Genomic DNA, 25,528 nt, shown 5'->3' on the forward strand with positions numbered 1-25,528 from the left:
ATCCATGCTAGTTTTGTCTTGTTCCTTTCATAATTGTGGTTTATTAAAAACCAATTTTCCAGAGCACTGAATAATTGCTTTTCAAATTTTGTCAGTTTAATCATTTCCTTTAGAAAAAGAATTGCTGAACTTTTCATTAAATCATTTCAATGGTCCCACCTAATCTGTTCTCTGTAATCATTTGAAAAATTTTATGGTATTAGAGATAGAACCCACAGCCCTTATACATGTTCAGCAAGCTCTTTGCCACTGGATTATATCCTCACCCCAAATCTGTCTGATTTGATGTAATTACTAATTTATTTGGAAATTTATTTGTTATATAACACTTCCTAATTGTTTTCCTCTTCTGTTTATTTTCATCTCCTTATTTGCCACTCTTGTGGATTGTTGACATATTTTACTCCCTGTTAGTTCATTAGTCATACATTCTTCAACTCTTAATTTATTGGTTGCCTTAGAAAATGCCACCTGTTCTGAGAATTAATATAAAGCAATTCTACAATTTACTTCATTTAGCATTGATGTTAGAATATGTTATTTAAGCCTTTGTGTTATTACAGTTTCCAAGTGTTAATTTAATAGATACAGAACTAGGGAAAGAGATAAAAATCAAAGATATGGTTTTTTTTAAGATATCCTTGTTATTTTCAAAAACCTATACTAGGCTCTGTGCTAAGCACTTCATAGTAAGCCATATTGAACTTTCTCTTTTGCCTGTCAGAAATTTTATTTATAATTATTATCTTTCTACCAGAAGAATGCACCTTAGTATATACTTGACTAAGTTTTTCTGGTGACCAACTATGTATTTTCATCCAAGTGTCTTTATTTTGCATTTACTCCAAAAGATAGTATTTGCTGTTTATAAAATTACACTTCAGTCATTACTGATTCCAGTACTTTGAATGTGCCATTTTCTTCTCTACTAAAATCTTTTGGCTTGGTTATTTTCTTCAGTTGTGTCTAATTGTATGTTAAGATAGAGAATTTTTAAAATTTTAGTTACTGCATTTTCATTAAAAATCCAAAATGTTTTTTTATTTATAATTGCCAATTTTTATCCAAGGAAATATTTTCTCTTATGTGAATATTTACCTCATAATCCAAGTCTGATTTTATAATATGAATGACTATAGGCCTGTTCTTTTTATTTTTCCTATTATTTTGCTATGACTTTACCTATCTCCAATACTATATTTTAGCTTCAGAAGATTACATGAAAAGTTGTAGAGGCAATTTGAGATTCTGTGTAATATTTTCTTATTTTTAGCTTTGGCCTGCTTGTTGACAAGTGGATTATTTTAATTCATCCAGATGTTGAACTGATTCATATGTGGGCTTGTGATTTTAGAAGGTTAACATATGTTCAGGAAGATTTAAAACATATCATGAAATGTTCTGAATTTGGCAGGAACATGCCTTTCTATTCTGCTGTGATTTATTTATGCCTATACCAACTTTTCTCACACACTAAAATTCTACAATTTTAATACAAATAATTGATACAAATAATTTGGAAAGTACGTTGCAGTTGTCCAGTAATGTTTTAGCTCATCTTTTCAAGAAATGACTTTTATTTACTGCAATTGGTTGATAAAGAAGAGAAGTCACAGATAGGTGTGCATTAGTAAAACACTGATAGATTCTTTTTAAAATAATTGAATACGTCTGTTTTCATTTATTTTTGGCTCAATAAAACAAAATCACATTTTCTCTGGTTTTTCAAATTGTAAGATTTAAAAATAAGCATGTTTAATTTTTACTGTATTTGCCTCCAATTTTCAAAAAAGTTAATTTTCTTATTTTTTGCATCACATGACTGTATTTTACTTAAATTCTCTTGTACTACTGCATTTGTGATTTCATAAATACTCTTTTTTATTAATTTTTTATTTAATATGACAGCAGAATGCATTACAATTTTTATTACACATATAGAGTACAAATTTTTCATGTATTTGGTTGTATACAAAGTATAGTCACACCAATTCATGTCTTCATACATAAACTTTGGATAATGATGTTCATCACATTCCACCATCATTTCTAATCACATACCCCACTCCCACAACTCTGCCCTATCTAGAGTTTGTCTATTCCTCCATGCTACTCCTCCCTACCCCATTATGAATCAGCCTTCTTATATTAGAGAAAACATTTGGCATACTCTTTTTAACAGCTACCTTATCAAGTGACCTTGTTTGGATATTCAAATAGAGATATAATTTCTTAATATCCTTTTTAAATTTTTTATTTAATTGTTTTTAATATTCTTATTAATTTTAGAATAAATGTTATTTTTTTGTTCTTGCCTACTTTTCATTTTCAATTGATTTTATTTTTTAAATACATGACAGTGGAATACATTATAATTCTTATTACAAATGTAGAAGACAATTTTTCATATCCCTCTTTGTATATAAAGTATGTTCACACCAATTCATGTTTTCATGCATGTACTTTGGATAATGATATCCATCACATTCCACCATCATTGCTAACCCCCTGGCCCCTCCCTTCCTCTCCCACACCTCTGCCCTGTTTAGAATTCCTCTATTCCTCTCATGCTCCCCCTCCCTACCCCATTAAGGGTAAGTCATCTTATATCAGAGAAAACATTCAGCATTTTTTTTTGGATTGGCTAAGTTTACTTATCATTATTTTCTCCAGTGCCATCCATTTACCTGCAAATGCTATTATTTTATTCTTTCTTATTGCTGAATAATATTTCATTGTGTATATATTCATCCACTGAAGGGCATCTAGGTTGGTTCCACAGTTTAGCTATTGTGAATTGTGCTGCTATAAACATTGAAGTGGCTTTGTCCATGTAGTATGCTGTTTTTAAGACCTTTGGGTATAGACTGAGGAGAGGGATAGCTGGATCAAATAGTGGTTTCATTCCCAGTTTTCCAAGGAATCTCCTTAATGCTTTCCATATTGGTTGCACCAATTTGCAGTCCCACAATCAGTATATGAGTATGCCTTTTCCACCACATCCAACATTTATTGTTGTTTGTCTTCATAATTGCTGCCATTCTTACTGGAGTACAATGATATCTTAGAGTAGTTTTGCTTTGCATTTCTCTAATCACAAGAGACGATGAATATTTTTTCATATGTTTGTTAATTGATTGTATATCCTCTTCTGAGAAGTGTCTGTCCGTGTCATTGGCCCATTTATTGATTGGGATATTTGTTTTCTTGGTGTCTAGATTTTTGAGTTCTTTATATACCCTAGAGATTAGTGCTCAATCTGATGTGTGAGGGGTAAAAATTTGCTCCCAGGACGTAGGCTCTCTATTCACCTCACAGATTGTTTCTTTTGCTGAGAAGAAACTTTTTAGTTTGAGTCCATCCCATTTATTGATTCTTGATTTTAATTCTTGTGCTATAGGAGTATTATTATGGAAGTTGGGGGTGCAATCTCACATGATGAAGATTAGAGACTACTTTTTTTTCTATTAGATGCAGAGTCTCTGGTTCAGTTCCTAAATCCTTGATCCACTTTGAGTTGAGTTTTGTGCATGGTGATAGATAGTGGTTTAATTTCATTTTGTTGCATATGGATTTCCAGTTTTCCCAGCACCATTTGTTGAAGATGCTATCTTTTCACCAATGCATGTTTTTGGTACCTTTGTCTGATATAATTGTAATTTTGTGGGTTTTTCTCTGTGTCCTGTATTCTGAACCATTGTTCTGTTTTGGTGGCAATAACATACATTTTTGTTACTATTGCTCTGTAGTATAGTTTAAGGTCTGGTATAGTGATGCCACCTGCTTCACTCTTCCTGCTAAAGATTGCTTCAGCTATTCTGCGTCTCTTATTTTTCCAGATGAACTTCATGAAGAAGTTCTGTGAAGAATGCCATTGGGATTTTGATCAGAATTGCATTAAATCTGTATAGTGCTTTGGAAGTATGGTCATTTTGATAATATTAATTCTGTCTATCCTAGAGCAAGGTAGATCTTTCCATCTTCTAAGGTTATCTTTGATTTCTGTAATTTTCATTGTACAGATCTTTCACCTCATTGGTTAAGTTGATTCCCACATTTTTTGTTTGTTTGTTTGTTTGTTTTGAGGCTATTGAGAATGAGGTAGTTTTCCTTGTTTCCCTTTCTGAGAATTTGTCAATGATATACAGAAATGCCTTTGAATTATGGGTTTTGATTTTATATCCAGCTACTTTGCTGAATTAACTTACTAGTTCTAGAAGTTTTCTGGTGGAGCTTTTTGGTCTTCTAGGTATAGAATCATACTACCAGCAAATAGTGTTAATATAAGTTCTTCTTTTTCTATAGTATCCCTTTAATTTCTTTTGTCTGACTCATTACTCTAGCCAGTGTTTCAAGAACTATATTAAATAGAAGTGGTGAAAGAGGGCATCTCTGTCTTGTTCCAGTTTTTAGAGGAAATGCCTTCAATTTTTCTCCATTTAGAATGATGTTGGCCTTTGGCTTAGCATAAATAGCTTTTATGATGTTGAGATATGTTCTCGTTATCCCTAGTTTTTCTAGTATTTTGAACATGAAGAGGTGCTATATTTTGTCAAATGCTTTTTCTGTGTCTATTGAGATGATCATATGATTCTTATCTTTGATTCTGTTGATATTATGAATTACAATAATTGATTTTCATATGTTGAACCAATCTTGCATCCCTGGGATGAATCCAATTTGATCATGGTTCATGATCTTTTTTATATGTTTTTGTATTCGATTTACCAGAATTTTATTGAGAATTTTTGCATGAATGTTCATTAGAGATATTGGTCTAAAGTTTTTTTTTTATTTGATATGTCTTTGCCTGGTTTTGGAATCAGGGTGATATTGGCCTCATAGATTGAGTTTGGAAGTGCTGCCTCTTTTTTTAATTTCCTGATATAAATTGAAGAGCATTGGTATTAGTTCTTTAAAGGTCTTGTAGAACTTGGCTGTGTATCCATCCAGTCCTGGGGTTTTATAGGTCAGTAGGAATCTGATGGTGCCTTCAATTTCCTCACTTGATCCTGGTCTGTTTAAATTGTGTACATCTTCCTGATTCAATCTGGGCAAATTGTATGACTTAAGAAATTTGTGGATGCCTTTAATATCTTCTATCTTATTGAAGTATAAGGGTTTTTTTATTAGTTACACATGACAGTACAATGATCTTGATGATCCATACATTTGAATCAAATGGGGTATAATTTCTCATTTTTCTGAGTGTATAGGTTGCAGAATCACATTTATCATACAGTCACCTATATACATACAGCAAAAATAATGTCTACTTTATTCTGTTGCCCTTCCTATGCCCCCTTTCCCTCCCTTCCTCTCCCATCACTTCTCTCTACCCAATCTAATGTGACACACTTTTTTTCCCCCTTACAACATCATACATGTATTCTGTATAACGATGAAGGTCTCCTTCCATCTTCCGCGCAATTCCCCTTCTCCCTCCTTTTCCCTCCCACCTCTCTTCCCTATTTAGTGGTAATCTTCTTCTCATGCTCTTCCTCCCTATCCCATTTTGAGTCACCCCCTTAATCAGAGAAGACATTTGGCATTTGTTTTTTAGGGATTGGCTAACTTCACTTAGCATAATCTGCTCTAATGCCATCCATTTCCCTGAAAATGCCATGATCTTGTTATTTTTTAGTGCTGAGTAATATTTCATTGAGTATAAATGCCACATTTTTTATCCATTCATCTATATAAGTTTTCAATGTAATTTCTAATAATCCTCTGTATCTCTGTAGTATCTGTTGTGATGTTACCTTTTTCAACATGTCTGCTGGTTAATTTGAGCTTTCTCTCTTCTTCTCTTCATTAGCATAGCTAGAGGTCTATTTTATTTATTTTTTCAAAGAACCAACTTTTTGTTTTGTCATTTTTTTCAATTGTTTCTTTTGTTTTGATTTTAGCTCTAATTTTAAGTTTTCTTGCCTTTCACTGCTTTTGCTGTTGATTTGTTCTTCTTTTTCTAGGGGCTTTGAGATGTAATGTGAGGTCACTTATTTGTCAACTTTTACTTCTTTTAAGGAATGAACTCCATGCAATGAGCTTTGCTCTTAGAACTGCTTTCATAGTGTTTCAGAGATTTTGATATGTTGTGTCTATGTTCTCATTTACCTCTAAGAATTTTTTAATCTCCTTTTAATGTCTTCTATAACCCATTGTTCATTCAGTAGCATATTGTTTAGTGTCCAGGTGTTGTCATAATTTTTACTTTTTATTTTGTCATTGATTTCCAATTTAATTTCATTATGATCTGATAAAATGCATGGTAGTATCTCTAATTTTTTTATTTGCTAAGAGTTGCTTTGTGGCATAGTACATGGTCTATTTTAGAGAAAAGTGATGCTGAGAGGAAAGTGTATTTGCTTGATGCAGGTTGAAATATTCTATATATGTCAGTTAATTCTAAGTTATTTATTGTTTTATTGAGTTCTATAGTTTCTTTGTTCAGCTTTTGTTTGGATTCATCCCAGGGATGCTAGGTTGGTTCTACATATGAAAATCAATTATTGTAATTGATAGCATCAATAGAATCAAAGATAAGAATCATATGACCATCTCAATAGACACAGAAAAAAAAATTTTCCAAAATACAGTGGTGAGAGAAGTGTGTTGAAGTCACCCAATATTATTGTGTTGTGGTCAATTTTACTCTTGAACTTGAGAATAATTTGTTTGATGCACATAGCTGCACCATTATTTGGAGCATATATATTTATGATTGTTATGTCTTATTGGTGTATGGTTCCCTTGAGCAGTATGTAATGTTCATCTTTATCCCTTTTGATTAACTTTGACTTGAACTCTACTTGTCCACCATTAGAAACTGTAAATCTTTTTACAAAATTACTGATTTTATTTTAGATAAAAATTGAATCCAACATTTCTGTACATTTAGACTAAACTGTAAATGTTTTAATAACAACAAATTGTTCATAGGCAGTATATTGTTTATATTGGGATCTGTTAACATTGTCCTTCCCCACAAAGGAGATGTCTTGGAACCCTATAAGAGCACTACAAACCTATAGGGTAAAAACAATAAACTCCAGATCCACAGAGCTGGGAAGAAAGACAGAGGACAAACATGAAAAGACAAAGGAAGAAAGTGCCCCAAGCAAATCAAGACACCACATGATTAGAATCACTGGTAGCCACAGCAGAAGAAATTACAGAGAAGGAGTTTGGGATGTATATGGTTAAAATTTTCTGTGAACTCAAGGAAGATATAAGAGTACAAATATAGCAGTGAAAGATCACTTCATAAAAGAGCTACGTAAACAAATACAGGAAGCAAAAGATCACATCAACAGGGAGATAGAGATTTTAAAAAGAAACCAAACAGAAATCGTTGAAATGAAAGAAACAATAAACCCAATTGAAAGCATCACCAACAGAGTAGACCACTTGGAAGATAAGACATCAGGCAATGAATATAAAATATTTAATCTTAAAAAAATATAGGCCACACAGTGATAATGGTAAGAAACCATGAGCAGAACATTCAAGAAATATGGAATAGCATAAAAAGACTAAATTTAAGAGTTATTGAGATAGAGAAAGGCATTGCGGTCCAAACCTGCCAATGCCAATGTCTCGGCTTGGCACCAGAATCACGAGGCACTCACAGCTTTGTAGGTTCAAACAGCAATTCTTTATTCCAGCTCTCACACCACCTCCACACAGGTCCAGGGGCAAACGCGTTCTGCCGTCTCCCGCACCAACAACCTACTCCACGAGGCTCTCTCCAAATCCCATTTTAATCTCACGAGAACTCAATGGGAACAAGCAGCAGGAACACCCTAATCCCAGCAATAATCTTCAACTTCCAACTTCCCTAAAACCCATTATCTTAAACTGGCAACGCCTTAAACTCAAGGAGCCGGTTACTTCCTCAAACCTGATCAGCTCTAAACCCGAATCCGCCTTGGTCCTTGAGCAAGGTCACCTTATTAAAGCATGCATGCAATGTTCCATCAAATGTCCTCTAAGCAGCATGGGGTACGCTTGGCAAGGAAATTTCGATGCGTCATTCCTACTTGGTAATGGCCCTCAGCACAAACCAAAGGAATGAACAATCTATTCAAATCAAATAATGTCAGAAAACTTTCCAAACATGAATAATGAATTGGAAATCCAAATTCAAGAGTCCTACAGGATACTGAATATACAAAATCTCAACAGATTCATATCAAGGCACATTATAGTGAAAATGCCCAACATCCAAAATAAGTAAAGAATTTTAAGAGCCACAAGAGAAAGGAATCATATAGGGGAAAACCATATAGGGGAAAACCATATAGGGGAAAACCAATTAGGATAACAGCAGATTTTTTAACACAGACCCTGAAAGCTAGAAGATCCTGGAACAACATATATCAAGCTCTGAAAGAAAATGATTGCCAACCAAGAATCTTGTATCCAGCAAAATTAAGCTTTAGATTTGGAGATGAAATAAAAATCTTTCATGATACACAAAAGTTAAAAGAATTTATAGCTAGAAAACCAGCATTACAAAACATCCTTGGGAAAATATTCCATAAGAAGGAAATGAAAAACAACAATGAAAATCAACAGAGGAGATAGTACTCTAAAGGAAAAACTAATAAATAAGAAAATCAAGTCAAGTTAAATACCAACAATAAACAAATATGGCTTGGAATACAAACAATGTATCAATAATAATCCTGAATGTTAATGGCTTAAACTCTTTTGGCTGTCTCCAGAAGACTCATCTGATAGGAAAAGACATACACAGACTGAAGATGAAAAGTTGGGAAAAATCATACCATTCACATGGACTATGGAAGCAAGCAGGGGTTTCCAAACTTATATCAATAAATGTTATTTTCTATCTTCTCCTATATAGAGAAATAGAATATATTTTATGCTTATAAATTAAATGCTATACAATATATGATTCTATGATCTAATATATATTATATCATGTATATATGTATATATATTCCATAGCATATTATGTAATAGTGTTTACTAATGTAAAATTGTTAAATTAGGAGAATATAAAACTTTAGTAAAATTTAATATTTTGTTATGTATACTTGATAAATATCTCCTCTACACTCTTGTTATTTTTTCATTTTGTTTGTTTTTGTTTATTCAAAAACACTAAGTATCTATGGATATTCATACAATTAAAATTCTAGTAATATCACATTTCTTATAACAGTAAATTTAAGTGAATTAGACTTTGGAAAATTAAAATAATAATCTTTCCTTTTCTCAGTGATGGTTAAGTAAAGGAAATCATTCAATCTCCCTTTCTCTGTGAATTTTCATATATTGGTAAATCAAGCTGTCTATTTCATCTTGAGAGAAATCAAAGAATCTTCTGTGTGGTAATTATGTTCCTTTTAAAATTCTCTCTTTTAAAAGTAGACTGACAGATGGAAATTATAAGAAGGATTCTCATTTAGTAAAACGTATCTTGAAAAATAAGAAGAAAATAAACATGTTACAGGAGTGGTATGAGTTAGTTGAAGTTGGCAACTTTGTACTAGGCCCTCTGCTAAGCACTACAATACACTTATCAAAAAGGGCACATCTTTATCTTATTCTCACAATGAGTCATATAAGAAATACATAGCTGTGATAAAGGTTAAAAATAAATGACTTTATAAAAATAGATGTAAATATTCTGCTCAAAAAGATATTTTCATGAGTGAGATCTTTAGGTCAATCTCAACAGCAACAACAACATCAACAACACACACACACACACACACACACACACAGTATTTCCTACATTACTATGAATACATTTAATCACTTATTAATATAAACTAGTCTCGTTCATTATATTCAATATTCTCTGGGATAGTTTCATAAATAATTTTAATGATCTAAAATGTGTTTTCTCAATCTTGGCATCAATGACATTTTTGCATCAGATAATTCTTTATTGTGAGGTGATTTCTCATGCATTATGGATATTTAACAACAATCCCTGAATTCTACATATTAAATTCCAATAACATGCTCTTCAAGAGTGACACCTCAAAATGTTTGCAGACATTATCAACCCCCAGAGAGTGCAAAACCACTCCTATTGAGAACCACTGACTTGCAGGATTTTTATAGACACTTTCATAGTATATTCAAGACTATAATGTTTGCATGTCTTAGGGAGCTCTTTTAGTTACCAGGGAGTCTGAGGGGCTATCAGGTCATCATCTAAATTCATTGCTGAAGTCAGAGCCTAAGGGTTTATCTATTTCAACCTCCTTGAAGGGCTCAAAACACCACAGTGGTTTTGATGATGCATGTATTAAGCGACTAGTCATAGAGTGACTACTTCAATATAGAATATAACATGCTAGAGGAGAGAATTAGAAATAGAATAGTAGATCTAGCTGAGAATAGTAAACCTTACCCTCTAACATTTAAAATTGCCCTATTATTTCAAATTACTTCCTCTTTAAACATTTTTTAAAAATGATCCCAAACAGTAAAATTAAAAACAAATAACAACAACAACAACAGCAACAATAAACTTGCCCTTCTTTTCTCCAAGCTTTCAAGAAAAATTTCTATGTCACTCAAATTACAAAAATGTATGAAAGTAGTAGAAAACAGATCTTGATAAGGCAAATGCTCAATTTTGGCTTCCAGTCTGGCAAGTATACAAGCATTTATTTGAGACTGTTTATCTTTTTGCTTTAATATGCAGAATATTGCCTAAAAGTTAAATCAAACTGAATGTGTGTTGCTTGAAAATATGTATCTTACATTAATATTAATTTTCTACAACAATTCAGCATCAAAAGTGTTCTTTATAATTGATCACTATATATTCAAACCTATAGCATGGTTCAAATTCCCTGTATGAGAAAAAGTTTTGTACTGTATCTTTTTCTTTCCACCCTCTTTATATAATATACGATGAAAGGAAACAGGTGGTATCATTTGATTCTTAACATTTGGTAGCAGGGGTAAAAAAGTGGAGAATTTTAAGAGTTGTTAAGCACCATGGAACAATTTTCATCCTGGCACATGGGCAATTATCATGTAGCGTCATTAACTTTAATAGGAGTTGTGTGGCTAATCTGGAAATTTTCACAATGTAACAGCACAAAGTTAGGTAGTACAGGTGTTTAATTGTTGATGGGAAAAAATCAGCTGAATTAATTAACAGAGCAAAGACTAAAACCTTATCACTTGCTTGCAAAGGTAGGAAGTTCTGGGAAAAAATTAGGTTACACCTGGTATGGAAGGCCATTTCATTTTTAAAAAAACAGGAAAAATCTATCAAACAAATCTTGGTTGTATCTGATGAATTCAACTTGCTACAGATATGACTTTTTAGTTCTTTTCAATAAGATAAAGGAACTATTAAAAGTTATACTACTATTATTTTGGAACATGTGATTCAACTGTTAGATATTCTTTTTTATTATTTATGACAGTGGAATGCATTACAATTCTCATTACACATATAGAGCACATTTTTCATATCTCTGTATATAAAGTAAGCTCACACCAATTCATGTTTTCATACATATACTTGGATAATAATGATCATCACATTCCCCCATCATTAATAATCCCATTCCCCCTCTTTTCACCTCCAAACCCTCTGCCCTATTTAGAGTTTGTCTATTCCTCCCATCCTCCTGCTCCCTATCCCACTATGAATCAGCCTCTTTATAAAGAAAACATTTGGCATTTGGTGTTTTGGGATTGGCTAACTTCACTTAGCATCATCTTCTCTTATTCCATCCATTTACCTGCAAATGCCATGATCTTATTCTCTTTTATTGCTGAGTAATATTCCATTGTGTATATATGCCACATTTTTTTATCCATCCATCTATTAAAGGATATATAGTTTGGTTCCACAGTTTAGCTATTGTGAATTCTGCTGCTATAAACATTGATGTGCCTGTGTCCCTGTAGTATGCTGTGTTTAAGTCCTTTGGGTATGAGACCCAGGAAAGGGATAGCTGGGTCAAATGGTGGTTCCATTTCCAATTTTCCAAGATATCTCCATACTGATTTCCATATTGGCTGCACCAATTTGCAGTTCCACTAGCAGTGTATGAGTGTACCATTTCTCCCACATTCTCTTCAATAATTATTGTTGCTTGTCTTCATAATAGCTGCCATTCTGACTGGAGTCAGATGAAGTCTTAAGAGTGGTTTTGATTTGCATTTCTCTAATTGCTAGGGATGATGAACCTTTTTTCATGTATTTGTTGATTGGTTGTGCATTATCTTCTTCTGAGAAGTATTTGTTCAGGTCCTTGGCCCATTTATTGATTGAGTTATTTTTTTTGGGGGGGGGGTTAGCTTTTTGAGTTCCCTAGAGAATAGTGCTCTATTTGATGTGTGAAGTGTAAAGATTTGCTCTCATTCTGTAGGATCTTTTGTTGAGAAGAAACTTTTTTAGTTTGATTCCATCCCATTTATTCATTCTTGATTTTAATTCTTGTGCCACAGGTGTCTTATTAAGGGAGATGGGGCCTGATCCTACATGATGGAGATTAGGGCCTACTTTTTCTTCTATTAGACTCAAGGTCTCTGCTTGTATTCATAAATCCTTTATACATTTTAGTTGAGTTTTGTGCATGGTGAGAGATAGGGTTTTAATTTCATTTTGTTGCATATGGATATACAGTTTTCTCAGCACTGTTTGTTGAAGAGGCTATCTTTTTGCCAATGCATGTTCTTAGCACCTTTGTTGGATATAAGATAATGATAGTTTTGTGAGTTAGTCTCTGTGTCCTCTATTTTGTACCATTGGTCTACCAGTCTCTTTTTTGGTGAATACCATGCTGTTTTTGTTACTATTGTTCTGCAGTATAGCTTAAGTTCTGGAATAGTAATGCCACCTGCTTCACTCTTCCTGCTAAAGATTGCTTTAGCTATTCTGGGTCTCTTATTTTTCAAGATGAATTTCGTGATTGCTTTTTCTATTTCTATGAGGAATGCCATTGGGATTTTGATCAGAATTGCATTAAGTCTATACAGTGCTTTTTGTATTATGGTCATTTTGATAATATTAATTTTGCCTATCTAAAAGCAAGGTAGATCCTTCTATCTTCTAAGGTCTTCTTTGGTTTCTTTCTTTAGAGTTCTATAGTTTTCATTATATAGATACTTCACTTCTTTCATTATGTTGATTCCCAAGGGCTTTTTTTTTTTCCTGAGGCTATTGAGAATGGGGTAGTTTTTCTTGTTTCCCTTTCTGAGGATTTGTCACTGATATACAGAAAGGTCTTTGATTTATGAGTGTTGATTTTATCTCCTGCTACTTTGCTGCTTTCATTTACTACTTTAATTTTACTAGTTCTAGAAGTTTTCTGATGGAACTTTTAGGGTCTTCTAGGGATAGAATCATATCATCAGCAAATAGTGCCAATTTGAGTTCTTCTTTTTCTATGTGTATCTCTTTAATTTCTTTTGTCTGTCTAAATGCTTTGGCCAATGTTTCAAGAACTATGTTGAATAGAAGTGATGAAAGAGGGCATCCCTGTTTTGTTCCAGTTTTTAGAGAGAATACCTTCAATTTTTCTCCATTTAGAATGATGTTTGCCTTGGGCTTAGCATAGATCGCCTTTATGATGTTGAGATGTGTTCCTATTATCCCTAGTTTTTCTAGTGTTTTGAACATAAAGGGGAGATGTATTTTGTCAAATGCTTTTTCTATGTCTCTTGAGATGATCATATGTTTTTGTAAGTTCTATGGAATAACAAAAAAACTCTTTCTATATCTTATATTAATTTAGCAAACAGTAAGTCTTCTGAATTAAGCTTCTTTTTTTGTTTTTTTTCTTTCTGTCTTTCTTTCTTTCTTTCTTTCTTACTTTCTTTCTTTCTTTCTTTCTTTTTTTATTGGTTGTTCAAAACATTACAAAGCTCTTGACATATCATATTTCATACATTAGATTCAAGTGAGTTATGAACTCCCATTTTTACCCCAAATACAGATTGCAGAATCAAATCTTAATCAAATGTACCTGGTATATCTAGAACTATGCTTCTACAAGAGCAACAGATAGCTTGGGCATAGTCACACATGCCAGTAATTCCAGCATCTAGGGAAGGTGAAGCAGGAGGATTATGAGTTCAAAGCCAGCCTCAGGAAAAGTGAGTTACTAAGCAACTCAATGAGACTCTGTCTCTAAATAAAATATAAAATAGGGCTGGGGATATGGCTCAGTGATGGAGTGACTCTGGTTTCAATCCCTTTACTAAAAACAAACAAACAAACAAACAATAACCACACACACACAAACACACACAAAAAAATCCTCTCAAACAACTTATAAGAGAGTTTAAGCTGGCTTTATATTTATTCTTATCCAAGAATTATGCCATAAAGAAAAAAAAGAATATGCTTATATCACCAAGTAACCTAACATTAGATCTCCTTTCTTCAGATAGATGCTTTTATTCAGTTGCCAATTTTGCATTGCTGCTTATATGCTTCATAGTGAATATTATTTTATTTTTGAAAGCATTGCCTATATTATCATATGGTAAGAATGGGTCAACTTTGTTTTTAGAACTTTAGAGTTATTGTCACTATGTTCTTAATTTTTTTGCTCTACTAACAGCCAAAGCATGTCATCCTGTATTCACATTTTTTTAAAATGTACTTTATCCACTTTGTAATGCATACAAAGTTGTTTGGAAATGAATGATTCCAGTTGGTTGACAAAACATGTTTGTGTGTTCATTGAAATGTCTGAACCCAGGAATTCTTAAATATACATTAAGTAGAAATTAATCTTGATTACATATACTTTACATAATTTGTAGATTTTTTTAACATTTAACATGTCCTTTTGCAACTCACATTATCCTTAACTCACTGAACCTCTCTTTACTCACGTATAATTGAGGTAGTAATAATATATATATATATATATATATATATATATATATATATATATAATAATGATAATATTAAGAATAAAGAAAGAGCTGGGCTGTGGCACACACCTATAATTCCAACCACTTAGGAGGCTGAGGCAAGAATATTGCAAGTTCGAAGCCAGCCTCAACAATTTAGTGAGGCCCTAAGCAATTCAGAGAGAGCTTCTGCAATTACAGGTATAGCTTGAGTGATCTTTTTGATATACTATTGGATTTGATTTGCCAGGATTTTCCGGATAGTTTTTGGATCTATATGAATCAGAAATATTGATCCATTGTTTTTTTTCTTTTTGTTGTGACCTGATTTCTGTATCAAGATATCCCTGGTCTTGTGAGATGAGTTTAGAAGAATTTCTTACTTCTTAATCTTTAAAATAATTTGAGAATAATTGATATTAATTTTTTTTAAATGTTTGATAGAATTCAGGAATGATACCATTTGGCTATAGTGTCTAAATTGTTGGGAAATTTTTTATTATAGAATCACATAACTCATTATTAGTCTACAAAATTGCAGGATGAAAGAATATGCATTGAATAACTAGTTGCATTTTATATCAATAACAAACTTATTGAAAAATAAATCATGAAAGTAATTCTATTCACAATATCTACAAAAAAATACAATATCTAGGATAACATTTACCAAGGAAGTAAAACACTTTTAAATGAAAACAAAGAATTGATGAAAAAAATTGAAGAGCATACAAAACACATAAAGACCTCCTATGTTCATGGATTAGAAGATAATACTGTTAGCATGTCCATACTACACAAAGCTATTTATAGCTTCAATGCATCCCATCAAACTACCAATGATATTCTTCTTGAAAATCCCCAAATTTGTAGGAAACCACAAAATTACTGGATGAATTGGCTAAATTGGTGAGTATTAAAGAAGGAGCCTATGAAATTGATATCATTAAAAACTCACCAATCTGAAGAACAGAAAAGCAAATGTGACCAATTGAACAGTATTTAACAAAGTAAATGCATGTGTAATTGGATTTTCATAAATATATAATAAAAAGGAAAAAAATATGTCATATATAGTTCCAAATGTTGTAATAACAAAACAAAACATTAAGTTACAGATTAATTAAACTCAGAAAATTATATGAGAAATGAATACAAAAGATATTGCACATATTACTATGGCAATCAATCTTCTGAAAACTGAAGAAGAAATGAAAATCATAAAGAATAAATAGGGAAAAATATCTTCATTACATAAAAGGAACCAAAGAGAAAATAATCACAATTGTTTTATTCTAAATACTAAGTGACAGAAAAAAAAATTCATGCTATATTTAAGCCTTTAAGAAAAGGAAATTCTGCCAATTCAGAATTAAATTCTCAGGTTCTATTGGATATCATTAAGACATGAGCATTAACTACATTTTCAAGTAAAACTGAGTTTGTAGCTACCACACCTAATTTACAGGGAAAAAAGTATGTCCTTTATATTGAATAAAAATGAGACTGGATGAAACCTCAGATAAATAGGAAAAAATGATGTTCATTAAGTGTTTTAGCAAGTGGGTAAAGGTATAAGACTATATTTTATTTTCCTCCATTTATTGCTGTATAACACAATTGAATATTTAAATAAAAATATTGTATTTTGAAATTTACATATATAGGATTAAAATATGAACAATAATTAAACAAAGAACATGAAGAAATAAGCAGAATTATATTCTTGTAAATTTCTATTACAAAGATATGACATAATATACATTCTAAATAGATTCTGTGATACATTAAGGGAATTTTTACTGCAACCACTAAATATATTCAGAGTTTTAAAATCAATAAGGAAAATAAAATATGAAATATATTTAATTATTTTTAAAACATAGGAGAGGAAGAACAAAAATTTTAAAAAGAAGCAATAGATTTAAGGAGAACCATATCAGTAATCACATTATTATATAAATAATGATATTAATGAATTTTGAACCATTGAATGACTTCAGAATCTGTGATTCATACTGATGCAAATGACTAAATACACAAATAGACCATGGGTCAAAGGAAACCTCTACTTAATGGTAAAATAATACAGAGTAATTGTAGAATGAGTAGTGGGATTACAAAATCATCAAGGAATCATCAAAAAGAGTGTGTGTGATGAGGAAGGAGTTATGTAATTTTAAAGTGACTCATGCAATTTATTGATTTCCCATTATTGAATTTTCATTCTGTTCCGAAGTCTGGCTGGGCACAATTCAGGAGCCACTTGTCAAAAGAAATGAACTTTATTTTTAGAACACACACACCAAACCACACAGCTCCTCAGGAAAAAACCTTCAGAGCCCAACTGCCACCACTGGCTTCGCACAAGCCTCTCAACCTCCCACATTCCTCTTGCTCTTGAAGCCGATTGGCTGGGTTGCATGGGCGGAGCCAAAAAATCCCCCAATGAGCAGCTCCGTGGTCTGAAATGGCAGGGAAACAGCCCAATGAGCATCACTGCAGAGGAGCCAATCAGTAGGCAGCTAGAAGTTTGCTGGGGCTGCTGTGAGCCAATCATCAACTGGCAGCTGGAAGTTTGCTGGCAGCTGGAAGTTTGCTGGGGCCCCTTCCGCTGTGACTCTCAATAATCCTGTGTTCTAATTTTATTCACATTAGTTGAGTCTGATGATAGTTTGTGCATTTTCTTATATGTAAATTGTAGATCAAAAAAGTAAAATACCAATAACCAGAAGAGATATGTTATAATTGTTCACATTGATTTACTGAGTGTGCCATTTTCGGTTGTTTTGTAAAACTTTGTAATTTAATCAATTTGAGATAAAAACTGAATTAATGTGCTTAAAAAGAAAATTAAGTGAACTCCTTGTGGTTGAAAGGCATAGATAAATTACATTTAACTCTGAAAGCAGTATATTGTTTAAAATACTATTAAAAAATTAAAATACAAGATCAAACTATAGATTATATATAATGTTGACATTATACTACCACATATTTAGCTTCATTAAAAGTTTATTAAATCCATAGTTCATATGTCAAAAACTTTTGGCAAGTATGCTGAAAAGCACTAGATTTTGTAGTGATGGTAATTAGTCATATTCATGCAGTTTTGCATTTCTGGATGTTTACCTTAATATTAGGATCTAAAAAGGAAACACTTTCCATATTTGAAAGCCTTTAAGGCTGGGATTTATTTGATGAAATATTGAGATGGAGAGGGGTTTTCTATAATGAAGGGCAAGAACAAAAAATGATAATTAAAACAGAGACTTAGCATTTTATCATCTGGCCCTACATATTCAATTGTTTAAGTAATGTCACTTCATAGTGGGAGAGGAATCTTATAAAAGTCTTATGCTTTTGAGCTACATGAAAATTAAAAAAAATAGGAGTTTTTAAGTGGCATCAAAAAATTAAGGATTATTTGTAGAATCACAAATGATGTGCATTTTATTAGATAGTATTATGGGTGAAATATTTATTTTCCAAAACTTTCTGTAATTATCCAACTTGAAGCAATTTCCACCATAATATAGTAGAGAAACAGGTAAATCATTAATTAATGGATCAATTACAGTAAAGTATGAGCTATCCAACATTCAGACCTCATTTGTAAATATCTTCTTAGCATTGAGACCAAACTTTAAATATGAATTCATTTTAAAATAGAAATTTGAAAAAGAGAATTTTACAAGCCAACATGATTGCTAAAAATAGCAAATTCTTTTGTGATTTTTCCCTTTCAAAATATCCCCATTCTATCTCATTACTCTTGGAAAAAGCATCTAGCTCCTGCTTCCCAACCAATTCTGAGGAGGAACATTTCTATTTCTTCTTTCTGTTTCTGTTTCTCTTTCTAATGACATTTTTCAATGGTTCAGCTTTTGTAGATTGCATTGTTTGATGGAAATATCCAAGTTTATTAAAACATTAAATGTGTTTATTTCCAAGCTTTCTTTTGACTCTAGACCCACCATATTAATGTATCAAAATCTTGGTTTGATGAATTATTTACTATAATTACTACTTAGGAAACTTCAAAGTCTGATTCTCCCATTTTTTTTAAACATCTATGCCTGTTTCACTACTGTTTTGGCTTCTAAGAAGATATTCTTATTGGACATTACTTTTAATTTTTGTAACTATGAACTACAAAATATTTGTTGTGTGTTTTTTTCAAATATTATACTCCTTGTTCTAGTTAACCATTTCTCTAGTGAAAAACCAAGTCAACACCCACCACCATCATTTTTTATTCATTAAACTTTATCTGGGCCAATAATAACTTTATAGCAGTACACATCAGGATTCACCAGAAACCTTAACATTAAAAACATACTTCATTGTTAACAGAAAGTTATATCATTTATAATTTATATTAAAAATTAATGTGCATTGTTATTAACATATCTTACTTAACTCATGTTAATACTTAAATATGTGTATTTATGTTTAGTCAGATTTTTTACTCCCGTGACTAAAGGATCTGACCAGATCAACTATAGAGGAGGAAAAGTTTATTTGAGGGCTCAGTTTCAGAGGTCAGTCCATAGAAGGCCAACTCCATTCCTAAGGGCTTGATGTGAGACTGAACATCATGGACGGTCAGGGTGGCAGAGAGAAGCTGCTCAACTCATGGTGAACAGGAAGCAGAGAGACTCAGTGCTCCAGATTGCCACAGTCCGACTGCAACAAAATAACAAGGGGGTGAGGAGCAACTTGTGTAGATTGATATAGCAGAAGTGGGAGCCATTTATTGTAGGACAGGAGCGGTATATATACATTCCACACAGCTTGTCTTAATTAACATAAACTAGATACAGCAGTCAACCAATAAGGAATCTCCACACTTAATGGCTCCCTGGTGTTACTTCACAAACCACTCCCTCTGGCAAAATGCCAGGTGCCATCCTGACTTGTTTACAGACCCTAACATTTCCCCCTTTTGTTTAATTTAAATAATGACCATAGTGGTTTTTACAAAAACACCATAAATAATCTGCTACAAGCAGAATGGGAGGATGAAAAATGCCAAAATACCAAGCCAATTGATGGCTCCATGCAAGAAGCCCTTGGAAAAATTATACCAGAAATGACATCATTAGCAAAGATACTGAGTTAGTTACTGGCCTTGGAAATGCTGAGAGCCATAGCCAAGTAGGAATGATGCATGGCATTTTTAGTTGAAAGGTGACCCCAGCAAGCCATTGAGATGATAATGATTATGTTAAGATGCACATTCAATTGGAGATTAGACCCCTGCTGTCTGCCTAGGCCTGCTACTTTGGAGCTCTCTCTGGACTCCTGGAGAGTTCCCATTGGTTGGGGAAGTTCGGTAGGAGGGAATTCCGGAGGAGGGATTTCCTGTTGGTGCAGTGTGTCCTCAGAGAACGCTGCATGCTTGGTTGGAGGGAGCATTCCCAGGAAGCGCATGTGGAGTGTGCTGGTGGAGTTCAGAAATAAAGTTTGTTCCTGCTTCAGTGGCTTGTGACTTGTGCCCAGCCAGACTACAGCACTAGATACAAAATATATATCCCGTAGCCATGCCCCCAACTAACCAATTCTCCAGCCACATTCCACCTGCCTCCTGTCACCACTCAGTTAATCCTATCAGGGATCAATTCACCGATTAGTTAAGACCCTCACAACCCAATAATTTCTCCTATGAATCTTCTTGCATTATCTCACATGTGAGCTTTTTTTTTTTTTGATACTTCATATCCAAACCATAACAATTTATATTTGGCAGTTTCTCATTAGAAGACTGTAGAATAGGATTATTCTGATTGCATCAGCTTCTTTTGGTGAATCTTCTAGGATCAGTGCAGAAAAACACAAATATCTCAATGAGTTGAAGAAGTAAAATACAATTATTTAATTATATTAATTTTTATTCTTTTTTTTAAAGAGAGAAAATTTTTAATATTTTTTTTTCAGTTTTTGGCAGACACAACATCTTTCTTTGTATGTGGTGCTGAGGATCAAACCCGGGCTGCACGCATGCCAGGCAAGCCAGCTACTGCTTGAGCCACATCCCAGCCCTATTCTTATTCTTTTATATAATATATATATTATTCTGAACTTATTTTTTTCTCATTGTTGGCTGATCACAGAAAAAGAATGCTTTTGTATTATTCTTTCATATCTTAATAAAATTAAATTTCCTTGAAAAACATGCAAAACTAGAATTTTCCTGTTTCATCTTAGAAAAAGGAGGAAAAAGTATAAGTGAATATAGCATTGTACTTAAGTGGATAAAATGAACTTTATAAAAACACTTATAAGAGGATAAAATTATGTTCTATTCAAAAAAACAAACTAGGATAGCTTCTCAAATTCATTATTCACATTAATGCTTTTGTTAATTTAGTTGTGTTTTGTTTGCCAGCTTGTGTTGTTTTCAATCATCTGAATGAACTTCCTTGCTCTTGGATAGAGAATTGCTTGGCAGGGTTAATTCACCTTGACCAGAACCACATAAACAATTTTTCAGGTAGACACTACACAAATGACTTTGGTAAAATGTTACACTTAGTATTTTAATGTGTTGTGCTTCTTTAAGAGGTAAAATTCAAAGTTCTCTTTTATAAGGCAAGTTGGATTTGTGTTTATGTTATAGTCATAGCAAAAGCCTGGATTATCAAAAAAACCAAACTCAGCAATTCAGAATGGATTTTTCTTTTAAGTGGCAATTTATAGAGTTCTCTTTAAATAAAAATCTCATCAAGATATGCATCTAACCTCAAAGAAATATGTAGAGCCATTGTCAGGTTAAGAAGTGGTTTTAAAATGACCATTAAATTTAGTATACTGATTTAATAAACTTGGACCCTTTCCATTTTCTTAACTAACAAGGGACTTACAGTCAATTAAAGTTAAAATATTGTGAAGAGACATTAAAACTAAAAGAAGGCAATGTAGCAATATCTCTAAAAAGCAAGTTTCACATTTCAACAGCTGCTGAGCATACAACTAAGATTTAGTTCTAGATAATATTTAATATTTCAAATGGCACACATCTCCTAATATAAGATATATACTCTCATCTCCCACATGCCCCACTTTACCTTGAGATAAATATGAATGTACACATATACACATTCACATACATAACATATATGTACAATGTAATTTCCATTAAGAACTATGATAGTAAATCCCATGTGTGCCCTAACCAGACTAAGAAGCAGAGCATTGCCAATAACCTTCAATTGCCTTGAATGTTCCTCTGCAGGTTTTTTATTTCATTCTTTCCAGAGATTAACCAATCTTCTAAACTGTGTATTAGTAATGAGATTCAAGTTGTTTGGCTATCTTAGAATTTATCTCTCAGTATTTTAATTAGCTTTATTTGCTTTTGATCTATTTATCTATTCAAGAACATATTGTTTATTCTGTTTTCACTAGAGTTTTTTTCAGTCCATATTTGTGTATTTTGATTTCAACATTGTTTGTGTATTATACAGCTCAAGTTGATTTATTTTCTTTCTGCCATTTTTCCATTGTATTGCTTATGAATAAATAAATTACTTCCTGTATTTTAAATTTCTCCTATCATAAAATTATCACTTGGTTTAATTCATGTTTCTAAGAAATTGCTTGTTTCTGGATGTATATTTATCTAGAAAAAAATAATGCCAGACAGTTTCCTAAGTGATTATACCAATGCTATAGTTATTAAGGCAAACATTTGGAAGGAGAATTAAATGTCAGATAAAAGTGAAGTATAAAATAAACCAATAAGCCATAAGAATAGATTTGATGTAAAAACTAGGAAGGCACTGCAGTTATTAAATAGTGAAAATATTGATGAGAAATTTCAACATATCTGTCATAAAATTGCAAAATAATAAATTAGAAAAGAAAAAGTAAATATAATATTCAAGTAAATGATGTGTGAAAATTTTCACAGGTTGATCAAAGATATAAATCCTTAGACTTAGTGACAAGAGAAATTCTTGAAGTCTTGATAAATAAAAAACTACATTACACCAAAACTACATTACAGAACATATGCAGACTGTCAAAACAAAGTAATATCTTAACTGTAGTCACAGAAAAGGAAGATTACATATTAGGACAAACCAATTAGGAATTATGAAAAACTAAGAGTTTAGAATAATGCCTTTGAAGTGCTGAGGAAGACTAATAGCTCATTTGGAATCCTGTAGTTATCTGCGTCATTGTTCCATTTTTAAGAATAAAATAAAGCATCTAGAGAAAGAAAATGAGAAAAGCATTACTGCCCCCAAAATCTTATCAAGTGAATAACTGTATAATTTGTTCCTTAAGAAAGAAATAAGTAATCTATTTAGTGCAAAGTACTAAACAGTAGTTATGGAATTATTGACATACATGTATATACAGAAAATACGATTTAAAATATATGACAAAGAAAAAGTGTGAATAATTCAGATATAAGTTAGAATGAAGTGATTACATGTATGTATAATATATCCAAAGACACTCTACTTTCATGTATATGTAAAAGAAAACAAAAAAGGGAAAAATGCATGATGAATGAAAGAAAAAAATATAAACTGGATTTTAAGGAAACAACAAAAAAAGTTTCCTTTTGTCAAAGATACTGGTAAAAATGTAAAAAAAAAAAAAACAGAACACACAATGTGTGAAAATACTGCAAAACACATATTTGATAGCCTATGTTTATCTAAAAAGTATAAAGAACTTTTAAAACCAAAAAAAAGAAGGAAAAGATAAATCCAGGATAACAAAGGAAAAAAAAACATATAGACATAGAAGGTCTTCAGAGGATAAATAAGTAAAGGAAAAGATACTCAATACCATCTGTCATTAAAAATTACAAATTAAAATAGTAATTAATTCTCAGAATACCATAAATATATGTAGAAACTGAACAACTAAGTAGATGTATAGTAGATGGTGGGATCCAGATTTCTCACTGTTGTACTGGGAATTTTTAGGTAAATAAGAGGAGAGAGTGTTGAATCCGTGACACAAAGAAAAGACCACCAACTCCATTTTTAAATCAAATTAAAGTAGGCTTATCTGTGTACACCAGAGAGCTGGCCAGTGACTGTCTCACCCAAAAGGGGCCAGAGAATAGTGCCAATCTAAGGGCGGAGGGCTTTTTATAACAAAAATTTATAAAGGTGAGTATCTTGGGAAACTTACAGCTAACAGGGTTCTGGCAATCATGATACAAGAGCAGACAGCAGGCTAATGATCTATATGGCATAACATTTCAAGGTATAGTGTAAATTGAGATTCCAATGTCAGAATTTATGAGGAGCCACTGAGGTTTTAAGGAGGGTTGTTATCTAGTCAAGGAGAGCCAAAATTTATGAGAGGCCACAAAGGTCTTAGGGAGGGTTGTTATCTGGTCTAGAAGAGCCAGGCATGGGTGAGTTCAGAGCATGGGCAGGGATTCCAAACAAGTTTAACCATCAGAGCATGGTAAGGCCAAATAGAGATCTTAGTATTTTATGGTAAAACAGAAATGAACTTTTCATGACTTTGTGGCAAAAAGGCTTCCAATCTTAAAATGGAATTAGGCTGGATTCATCAAGACCTTGAATAATTTCTGTAATACTGGATTAGAGTTGGAAACAATATGAACTCATGTATAGCTATATGTTCTCTTAATGCCTGTATATATTCATCTTTTAGTTTAAAATATAAGAATACTTAAAATTCTTTCATTTAATAAAAATATCTAAAATACTTAAAAACAAAATCATTTAATAAAAATATCTGTTGAAAGGAATTTGACAGAAGTTAGAACTTTGTTTAATGTTTTTTTTTAATATTTATTTTTTAGTTTTTGGCGGACATAACATCTTTGTTTGTATGTGGTGCTGAGGATTGAACCCGGGCCGCAAGCATGCCAGGTGAGTGTGCTACCGCTTGAGCCACATCCCCAGCCCTATTTTTTTTTATTGGTTGTTCAAAACATTACAAAGATCATGACATATCATCTTTCATACATTTGATTCAAGTGGGTTATGAACTCCCATTTTTACCCCAAATACAAATTGCAGAATTACATCAGTTACACATTCACATTTTTACATAATGCCATATTAGTGACTGTTGCATTCTGCTGCCTTTCCTGTCCCCTACTATGCCCCCTCCCCCTCCCCTCCCATCTTCCCTCTCTACCTCATCTGTAATGTTGAAGCAAGAATTAAAGACAGGCAGTCAGTGTAGATAGGTAATCAGTTGGATGGTGAAAATGGAAGGTGGTTTGGTTCTGAGAAGTTGGAGATCACTGCTGGGAGATTGGAAAGTTAATGCCTCCAGAGCCCTTTGATTACCAAGATTATTTGCCTATACTGCCCCTCCCAGAAGGCTGCTGAGGAAGTACCCAGAAGTGACATTGAGCTGTTAATTAATCCTCCCTGGGCTGCCACTCCTTTACTGCCTGGTCACTCCACCCCACCCTCCCAACCCACCTACTTCTCACCTTTTGGCCATCCCACCAGCATATCCAGGGCCTAGTCACTTATGCAGGAAAGAGAGAGATAAGATGGGGAGCAGGAGAACAAAGAAAGTTTAAAATGCATAAAAGGGGCAGGACACCCTCACTTCTTGGGAAACCAGGATACCAGCTATAGCCTACTTCTCCCTCCCAGGAGAAGTCTGTTACTATTTTTTTTTTAAC

Source organism: Ictidomys tridecemlineatus, chromosome 1, assembly GCF_052094955.1.
Source record: "Ictidomys tridecemlineatus isolate mIctTri1 chromosome 1, mIctTri1.hap1, whole genome shotgun sequence".
In the NCBI taxonomy this organism is placed as follows: domain Eukaryota; kingdom Metazoa; phylum Chordata; class Mammalia; order Rodentia; family Sciuridae; genus Ictidomys; species Ictidomys tridecemlineatus.